We start from the raw sequence: 9,958 nt of genomic DNA on the forward strand, positions 1-9,958 counted from the left end.
TCTAAGGAAGGCGCTGGTCACTTTGCAACCGGGTCCTCCCATGCCCGGGGGATCAGAGACAACAGGTTAGCTTACACCGTGTGGCCAGCGACCTTAGCGAGCACTGGCTCTGCTCTCCATACAGGGAAACAGTACACCACAGAGACTGGACTGTATCTATTTCCAACCGACTCACGTTCAACGTTCGTCCACAAAGAAAAACCCGGGAAATTTTTATTAATTTTTTAAGTTCCTATAAAATTATAGGGAAAGTGGGGGGGGAGGAACTGTAACTTTAAGCATGGCTGGAACAATCCGGAGAAGAGATGTCATTTAGTTGATTTTCTGTGGGTGCCGCCTGTTCGCTAGCCTCACTGTGGGACAAGCTGCACGTTTTCCCTAAGGGACAGAGAAGCAGCTGGAGGTGTGGTTCTCCCCGCAGCAGCCCGAGGCAAACCGAGAATCTGGGGAGCTTGGCATCAAGCCAGGATCCGAATGGGATCTGCTTTTGAAGGGTGTGCAATGTTCGATCCCAAGTGTGACAAAAACAGACAAGCGGGAAGCTGATGTCCTGGGCGAGAGCAACGTGTCTGCCTCAGAGTGGTGTCCTTCTGAAGCCACCTGAACCCGCCCTCTCACTGGAAGTACCAGCCCTCGTGAACACTTGCTGGGGACCACAGTGGGTTTGACTCGATTCAAAGATTCTTCTATTCCTGAAGCCTCCTCACCAAGATTGGACCAACTTGAAGTACCTGACCTACCTTGGTACACCGTAGAGGAAGGCATCCAAAAGCTCAGAAAAATTGGTATGCTGGAATGGATCTATCAGGATATTCCCATGGACCCAAAAAGGGGGTGTCCTGAGGACATACCCTTTACCACAACCATAAGGAACAAGTTTGTGAAGGGGGCCCCAGCATCTCTTAAGACTCCTGTAATTGCTATTTTAGGTGCACCAGGATTAACAGTGGGCACTGCCCTAAGCGAACTCCGACATTTGCCCACAATGGGGCTGATTGGTCCCCGTGGTGGTAGAGGGCAGGTGTCAGCACTGAATCAACAGAGACAGGGTGGGCGTGGTTATAATAGACAACAGGTTTCAGTAGTAATCAAAGCAACCTGTCCTGTGTGGAATTATGGCATTGGCTGCTTAGCCACGGTGTCCCTAGGAATGAAATAGCTGGGAAACCTACTAAATATTTACATGATCTATACAAGCGAAAGAATAGTATATCAGGTTAACAGCAGACTAGACAGTCACGATCACTCAATCAATTCCCAGACCTGAGCCAGTTTAAAGACCCACAACCTCTTGAATGAGGGGGAGGCTGGGTCCCTTTGAAGGAGGACCCTGCTACATCAGTGAAGGTCTATACTGTCAGTCTTTCTTCTAGCCTTCCCCAAAGGGACCTGCGGCCTTTCACAAGAGTGACTGTTCATTGGGGGAAAGGAAATAATCAAACTTTTCGGGGATTACTGGACACTGGCTCGGAACTGACACTAGTTCCAAGAGACCCAAAGTGTTTCGAAGGCCCACACAGAATTTCCAGGAAGAAACGAAGTTTCTTAATGCCCTTTTCCCAAGTGGCGCAGAGTATTACATGGGACGTATGCACTCTGACTGCTGGTACTTGTACTGGATTTCCCAGAGTCGAGTAACCAGCCAGCCAGATCAAACCCGGGACATGCTGACAAGTGAACCTGACCCAGCAGTTAGGGACCAGACGGCAAAGGATGCCACTCGTGACCCAATACCAGGTTCTGTCATTGGTGCCATACTGTTGGATCCTGTGGGGAACGGAAGACAATCGGGCGGAACTTACTGGACTATTCATATCACTGCAGCCCAGAGTCTTCCTACGTTAGCTTTGAAACAACTGAAGTCAGGCCTCCTATGATGACCTGGTCAGGAAAGTGGTAAAGTCTTCAAGCCAGGGCAATTTATGAGCACGTTTGTAAATCAGGGTTCTAAATGTCACACCGTGCTCTCTTCACCCCAGAAGATAGAAGGTTTTAAACGTCTTGCTTGGCAGAGTGCTGGGTGAATGATTGCAACTTTGTTGTTCCTGGTTTTGCTAAGCAGCAGCAGCAGCAGCAGCAGCAGAGATGACTAAGGAAAATGAAGAAAGCAAGCAGACCCCACGGAGAAGAGGGTGGCTGCTTTCTGGATACTGATCCCGGGGCCCATGCCACCCAGAACCACCACCTTGTAGTGGCAGAAACCCTAGGTATAAGCAAGGTGCAAGCATCTTGAAATGCAGGCATCATTGTTGTTGTCGGGGAGTGAGCTATCTTGTGTGCATGCTCTCTTCTGTGTGTAGGTATTCTATGCCACTCTTGCTGTGAAAATGAAGTGCACGTAGAAAATAACCTTTGTTGTATGAAACTTTATAACACTTGTGAAAACAATTCAATTTAGTTTATGCACGGTGTACTATTTCTCCAGCTATCCCCCCAAAGTCCCCACAGACAGGGCCTTCTCCCTCATCCGGTGTTGGTCTCAGCGGAACCACCTGGGACTGCTCTAGTCAATGGCTGCCAGAAAGGTGCATCCAGTCTCCCCCGTTCCGAGGACATCCACTGTATGAATGAGTGTTACTGAGACCAATTTCTACTTCACACAGATGTTTGTTGCAACAGCAAAGTTTTTCTTGCACGAGTTGAGCCCCCCCCCTCAAAAAAATACAGTGAACCCTCGCCACTTCGCGCTTCGACTTCCGAGGCTTCACTCTATCACGGTTTTTGCGTAACAGCACCCACTGCCTACACCCGCTCCTTCAGAGGAAAAAGACGGCGACCCACCTGTAGAGTACATCCCTTAAGTCATTTCATAGGCTATTGATTACAGTATTTGTAAGAACTATGTATAATAATACTGTGTGAAATATGTAATACTGTAAACTAGATGCCATCAATAATATAATAAATGATAATTGTAACGTCCAAAATGTTTTACTGTATTTTCCCTTTTTTGTTTAATAAATTGGGTAATACGAGTGTAATGGTGACTAAAGGGTGTTTTTTCATGTCCTCTATGCTCTAACTACGAAAATATTTGATTTACAAATAAGGAATCCTACTTCGCGGAATTTCATTTATCACGGTAGGGTCTAGAACCGATTAACCGCGATAAACGAGGGTTCACTGTAGAAAGAAAGAAGACAGTTGAATGTGTTGAAGTTCACTATCAGATCAGCAAAGCCATGGAGCAAGAGGCAATTAGACACAGCTTGGAGAGCAGCAACTTAACTGGCGGACCTTCAAAGCCATGATCTCTCCTTGCACCACAAGATGTGACTCCGTGCAGACACACTTGGATCCGAGGCTTTTTTCTTCGTAAGAACCATTCCTCTTAAGGAGCAGGAAGAAGACGGCTACTCCTCATTGGACACCCCCCTATACCCTAGGGACCTTATGTACCTCTTACTTAATGTCCACATCACTGTTCAAGGCCGTAATATCACCATTTTACTCACTGAAAAGAAAAGGGGAAAAAAAAACCCTGAGCTTCAGAAAGATTAAGGAATTGCCAATGTCAACAGTTTCTCGGTGGCAGGGCCAGAACAGGGATCCCAGTCTGCCTCAACCCACGCTCTTGCCACCCTCAGCTTGTGTCCAGGAACATGACACATGCAATCACACCCACCCCCCTGGCCAGTGTGGTAGGAAAGAGATAGGTAGTCTGGGTGGCTAGAGAAACAAATTCGTAGACATCCTTTGTATATAAGAAAGAGATTTCTATACAAGAGCAATTGAATATGGAGAAAACGTCCCAGCCCAATCCAGATCAAATCCATAAGTCCAACATCAGCCCATATGTCCGATACCAATCAATAAAGTCTTCTTCAGACTCATAAAATACATGCAATGTTGCTAAATGCAGAAGGATCACAGGCCGGTGGGTTGGAAGTCTTGTGGATCCAGTGGTGTTGTAAGCATCGGGGTCTGTATGTGGCTTCTCCTGCTCCAGAGGTCTGGTTGCATCAGGGTAGGTCCATGTGGCTTCTCCAGCTTCTTGGGGTGTAGCGCCCTGTGTCTTGTCAGGAGAGCCTCTCCAAGAGAGTGAGGAGAGAGAGTGTGTCTCCTGCCTCCAAGCAGGAAAATCCAGGAGTTCCCAGAATTCTCAGGAGAAGGCCATGCCCACACAGAGGTCTCATTGGTTATCTCTTGTTTAACAGGCCAGACTTCACCCCTTCACTCACAATCCTTTCAAGTTCACATCAGATTATGTAACTCCCACAAGAACGATGGAAGGTAGGAAGAGGAAGGGAAGTACCAGCTGACCTCTAGCAAGGACTTCAGCCAAGACAAGAAAGAGTTGGACCATCAGAGAAGCCCCATCACGGTGACATGTTGGATAGCCTGGGCTAAAAGGACACCTCTCAAAATAGCAGCATTAAGCATCAGTGTTGGGAGGAGGTGCAGTTAAACAGGGCAGAAACCAGAATCAGGCCAAGATAACTTGATTGTGTGTGTCTATGGGTTTTGTGGGTTCAATGTGAGATCCTGGAAGAGACCTCGGATTGGGTGGAGAGTGTGGCAGGTTCCTGAGGAAGGGTAAAAATTGAGGCGACAGGTCTGAGTGTGACCTTGGGCATGACCTTCCGTGACGGCAGCAACTGAAGCTATCCACCAACACAAAACCCACTGTTATCAAGTCAGTTCTGACCCATAGCCACCGTATAGGATAGAATAAAACTGTCCGCAGGGTTTCCAGGATTATAAACCCTTATGGGAACAGACAGCTTCATCTTTCTCTCAAGGAATGGCTGGTAGGTTTGAACCACTGACCTTCTGGTCAACAGCCAACACAACGCACTGTGCCACCAAAGCTCCTTTAACAGCTGAAGTTAAGGTAGTCAATCATATAGACTACAGAAGGAGACATGACATAGAGCATGCAAACTCGTGGCAAGAACGCTAAGGAATGCCTATTTTTTTCCATCTCTCCACACAAACCAGCCACTTCAGAGACAGAAGAGTTCCCAGAGAACCAGGAAGGCACAAAGTCAGAGAGGCCAGCTCAGCCACAGAGGGAGGGCCTGGCCAAAGGGACCAAAGGCCACGGAGAGGGTAGGGTGCAAGGACTATGGAGATGGGGGCAAGCCAGGAGTTTGAAGACCAGGAGATCCAAAACTGGTACCCGCCAAGGACGTGGGAGCAGAGGTCAGATGACAACATGCCAAGGGAGGAGGAGCAAAGGCAAGCGGAAGTGATGAAGAAACAAACGGAGACCACCTTCTCAAATGTCTGACCTTGAAAGAAATGATAAAGGAGGAATTACATTGAGATTGATGTGAGGATTCGTTTGTTTGTGTGTTTGTTTTTAAGGCACGGGGTCATTGAACACATTGGTAGACAAGCAAGAATGGGGAGGGGAAAGATAAAAATGTAAACTGTGCACGATAACAAGCACACAGACAAAGTGGAAGAGAAATGAGGAAGTTGGTGGGGTCAGAATCCAGGGCAAAGGGAGATGAGGTTAAGTTTGAAAGGAAAGGCCCTTTCTGCTTTATACATGAGACAGAAAAGGGAAGGAAATGAGAGGAGGAAAACTAAGGTCAAGGGGCGGGAACACACACATGGCACTGAGTGATCCAATAGGGCTGGAAGCAGAGGGCGCTGGCTGGCTGGCAGTGGGGCTGTGTGAGTTAGGGTAAGTCGTGGTGGTTGGGAGCTGCTGTGACAAGTACGCCGGCTAGCTGGGGGCCCAGGGGGAAAAGCAAACAGGCTTGGTGGCATATAGCCATGTGTGCCATCAGATAAGGACTCTACAAAGAAGAGTCCGTCATCTGAGGTCAGCCGCCACCCCCGCTGTGGGTGATGAGAATGGAGGGCCACCCTTCATGTGGGGGTCTTTTCAGCAAATCTTGGGGCAAACCTCTGAAGATGTGGGGTCCACTGTCCTCCTGGGGTGGTCCTATGCTTGTACAACCTAAATACAAAGCCTTTTCCTCACATCTCTATCACAGGTCAACCTTCCACCATTACCACCACCAAAGTTGTAGTTGGTTACTGACCAGAACGGAAGACACCCTGTACCAGTATTTGCAGCATTGCGGTCTTTAATTATTAGAAAGGATTATTAGGAAGCCCTAACAAAGGCATTTCAGACGTTCCCTCTAAGCCTTGAGTTCTCCAATCATTGCTGGCTATTAGCCCCAACTTTACCACACCAGCTGGAGCTCTGGTGGCTTAACGGTTTCGCACTGGGCTGCTAACTTCGAGGTCAGCAGTTCAAAACCACCAGCCTCTCCACAGGAGAAAGAGTGGGCTTTCTACTCTCTTAGAGTCATGGTCTCTGGAACTCACTGGCGCAGTTCCTACACCGTCCTACAGGGGCGCTAGGAGTCGGCACTGACTTGATGGTGGTGAGTCTTCCACCTCACCAGACCCAAAGAAATGCCCTACTAGTCTAGAGCAGCCAGAACACTTAGGAGCTGAAAGCAAACCTGGTCCCCTGAGCCCCGTGCCGCCTCCATGGCTGTGGCCTTCGGGAAAGCCCGTCCCCAGGCTTTCCATAGGCCGTGCCCCTGGGTCATCCAGACCGCCAACTGTCGGTGTGGCCGTCGGTCGCAAGCCACTCACACCGAAAAAAGGCTCATGGTGCTCTCCATAATTTCCCTTTGATTCTTGTTCTAGTGACTGTTTTTAGTTGGTTTGTTGTGGTTGTTTTGTCGATATAAACCCTAAGTTCCCACACCCTCTCTTCATCACAAAGATCTATCTTGTCCTCCATTTTTAAAAGAAGAAGAAGAAGAAGGAATTTCCCAGGTCTGTTCTGAGAAGTTTGGGGTGCTTCCCCCTGCCTGACTAGAGGGAACTGTAGGTGCTCATCTGCCCACACAGGAAGCCTGTGAGTTCTGTCTGTCACACACCTGTCCTCTCACCGAGAAGCTCTGCCATGGGCAGCTTTTGAAGACCATCTGCATTACAGGCAGCCGCAGTAGGGCTGGGCTGATGAATCTCAATGATCTAGGGAGAGATGGGTCTCTGTGCCTGTGTGCAGATCTTGCAAAATCTCTAGCTACTGAAAAAAACACACTCTAACTATGGGGAGAGAAGGGTGGGGAGGGGGAAAGAAAACAATCGAGCCCCAGAGGCATCTGGGAATGAATACTAGGCTGTGTCTGGGTATTGCTCAATGCTGACCTGCCTTCCCAGGGGCCTTGCCAGGCGCTGGTAAGGGATCAGGGCCTTGCTGATGGCTCCTTTCACTCCCCACTGGAAGGAGCGCAGGGAGCTGGTTCAAGGTTGCAGTGTCCTTTGTGGAGCAAAGACTCGGTGGATGCCAGGGCATGAGGAGGGCATCTCTCCCATGCAAGGGAGGTGAGCAGGCAAGCGCCTACCTGTACAAGGTGTGTTTACACCAGAAAGTGAGGTGTCTACTTGCCTCCAACACATGTGGTCAGGTTAGAGAACAGAAGCTTATTCATTCCTGATTTGCCCTAAAGCCTAACCCTTCTCCTTCTGTTACCTGCAGTGAATGACGCGTCCTCAAGCAGGGTTGAGGGGTGGGAGCCTCCAGACTCACACAGCCCCCTGGCAGTGTAGGCACCACTACCGTGGGACAGAGACCATGGCCCACTGCAGCAACCTTGGACATTAGTCTGCCAAGTTCACCCAAACACACCCACTGCCCATCATGCCCACAGCTCCAGCAAAGGATCACAAAGGGAAGGCAGAGGCAGCTGGGTCGGCTACAGAGTCAGGCGACTGAGCTCTGGTCAACCTGGGGGTCTGATGAGGCTATGTGCGCAGGCCGGTGTGGGGGGAGGGGCGGTTGCAGGAAATTGTGGGGCACACTCATGGTTTTGAACTCCATGGACTTAGTTCACAAGCAGTCACGGCAGCCGGAGACACAAATGTTTCTTCGTCGTTGCGATCGCTGACGTTCTCCCGGAGACACGTCCCATCTGGCCACTTGTGTCACTGGAGGAGAGAGGCCCTCTGCTTGGCAAAGCCTCTGCCCGCAGGCGAAAGTGCCCTGGAGGAGAGGCAGGGGGGTCCACAGCCCAGCTCTCCAGACAGGCCGTGCCCGGCTTTGCCCGTCACTGTCACCCAGGGGTGGCTCAGAAGAAAGAGCTGTCAGTCTGCTTCTTTGATGAGCCTTCGAGAGCCCAGGCCCATTCTGATCACAGGAGGATGCCGTGAGTCAAAGCCCACTCAGGGGCCACTGTCTGGGGCTTCTCTTTGTTTGTTTGTCGAGTGACGGACGCTTGTGAGTTGCCGTCCAGTCGACTTGGACTCATGGGGACTCCGTGTGTGTCAGAATAGAACTGGGCCCGCACGGTTTTCAAGGTTGCAGCCTTTGGGACGCCGATCTTACGAAGCAGCTCTGGCTTGGCTCCGACCTCCAACCTTTCAGCAACTAGTAGAGCCATTTAAACGTTGCCAAAGTCACTCAGACCGTCAGTGAATGATTTTACTGTCACCCTCTGGTGATAAAACATCCCTTTACATTCAACAGAGGCCTTCTGGAGATGGGCTCAAGAAGGAAATGTAAGCCCCTTGTTAGCCTAATGGAAGGAGGTGTTTGGGGCCGGAAGGGGCCCTTGGGTCCCCATGGAAGTGGTCCCCTGCCCGGAGGACCATCTGTGGAGACTCAGGGCAGCCTGCAGCACTAGAGGGCTGCGTCCATCTCATTTCAAACAAAGGGAAGGAGGAGAAATGATGGCTGCCCCTGGTGGTACCCAGTTTGGAAGTCAAGCACAAAGCTAAGGAAAGACCCCAGGTCTTGCCCTGATCCCTCACTGCCCTTTCCCTAGCCAGAGGCCCCACTGCACCCCTGAGCTGCCATCTCAGCGAGCCCTTGTCATGGGGCCCAGCTCATATGGATGCCCGCCGCACATCTACAGACTGCAGTACTGTCCTCCCTGTTCCTCTCACTGTACGTTAAGGCTACTTTCTTGGACAGGAGGATCCTACAGTCCTCTTGTCCTATACCTTATTCGGGACAGACACTTGGGGGGTGGGGAGCTGACTTCATCTGAAGAAGAAAGGTCATATTTGTGAAGCAAGAAGCGACTGCCTGAGCTGCAGCAACAGGCCCTGCATGATGAGCCACAAAGCACAGAGGAGCCAGGACAGGAAATGAGGGCCTGAGCCTGGGGCATCCTCTTCCGCTGCCCTTTTGAGGATCCCCACCCTCCTTAGCCTGGTTGGTGTGGAGAAGCCTGGTCCTTATCCAGCACAAGGTGAGAAATGGATAGGGCAGGGTCAGTTAACGCCAGTCGTGGCACAGGCGTGGCCCACCGTTTGCTTTCTAAAGAAAGGTGCATTGGCATGGCCATGCCATTCGCTCACTTTTTGTCTCAGCTGCTTTTGAACACCAAGGAGGGACAGTGTTGACCAGTTGTGCCAGAGACCACCTGATGTGCAAAGCCAGGGTCATTTGCTGTGGACCCTTTCTGGGGAAAGCCTGGTTCCGAGGAGAGCCCTGGTGGTGCAGTGGTTAAGCCCGTGGCTAACCAGAAGACCCGCTGTGGCTTCCACAGAGATCATAGCTCTAGAAAGCCTCTGCCCTTCAGGATCGCTAGGGCTCAGCAAGGGGTTTGGTTTGGGTGGGAGGTGCCTAACCTCTGCTCCCTTACGGAGTAGGGAAGGTTACTGGTGTTGCCATATCTCTGAAAGGAAGTCGCTGGGGGCTTGGGAGGCATCTAAGCTTACTGGGCCTTGCAGAGAGGCACAGACGGACCACAGCCCCTGATGGACGAAGCTGGAGAACCAGGAGAGGAATGAGCTGGGGAACGGGGATCGAGAGCAACTGGCAAAGGGGAGCCTCGGACTCCCCACAAAAATGCAGGGCCTCATCAGCCAGATGAGGTAGGAAAGCTTTCCTTAAAGAGGAAGGTGGGGGGTTTGGTTTGGTTTTAAAGAGAGGCCAGACAAGCGGCCATCTAGCTCAGAAGCAACAAAGCCCACATGGAACAACATATCAACCTGTGTGATCACGGGGTGTCGAACGGATCACTGAAGA

The 9,958-nt window shown here is 50.6% G+C and overlaps 1 pseudogene; it reads left to right on the forward strand.

Annotated features, from left to right (window-relative positions):
• The window catches only part of LOC101662689, a 30,722-nt pseudogene extending 23,253 nt beyond the window's left edge, over nucleotides 1–7,469 (forward strand).
• The last annotated feature ends 2,489 nt before the right edge of the window (nucleotides 7,470–9,958 follow it).

Source organism: Echinops telfairi, unplaced genomic scaffold, assembly GCF_000313985.2.
Source record: "Echinops telfairi isolate 266 unplaced genomic scaffold, ASM31398v2 ScPeMD7_15;HRSCAF=58, whole genome shotgun sequence".
NCBI lineage: Eukaryota > Metazoa > Chordata > Mammalia > Afrosoricida > Tenrecidae > Echinops > Echinops telfairi.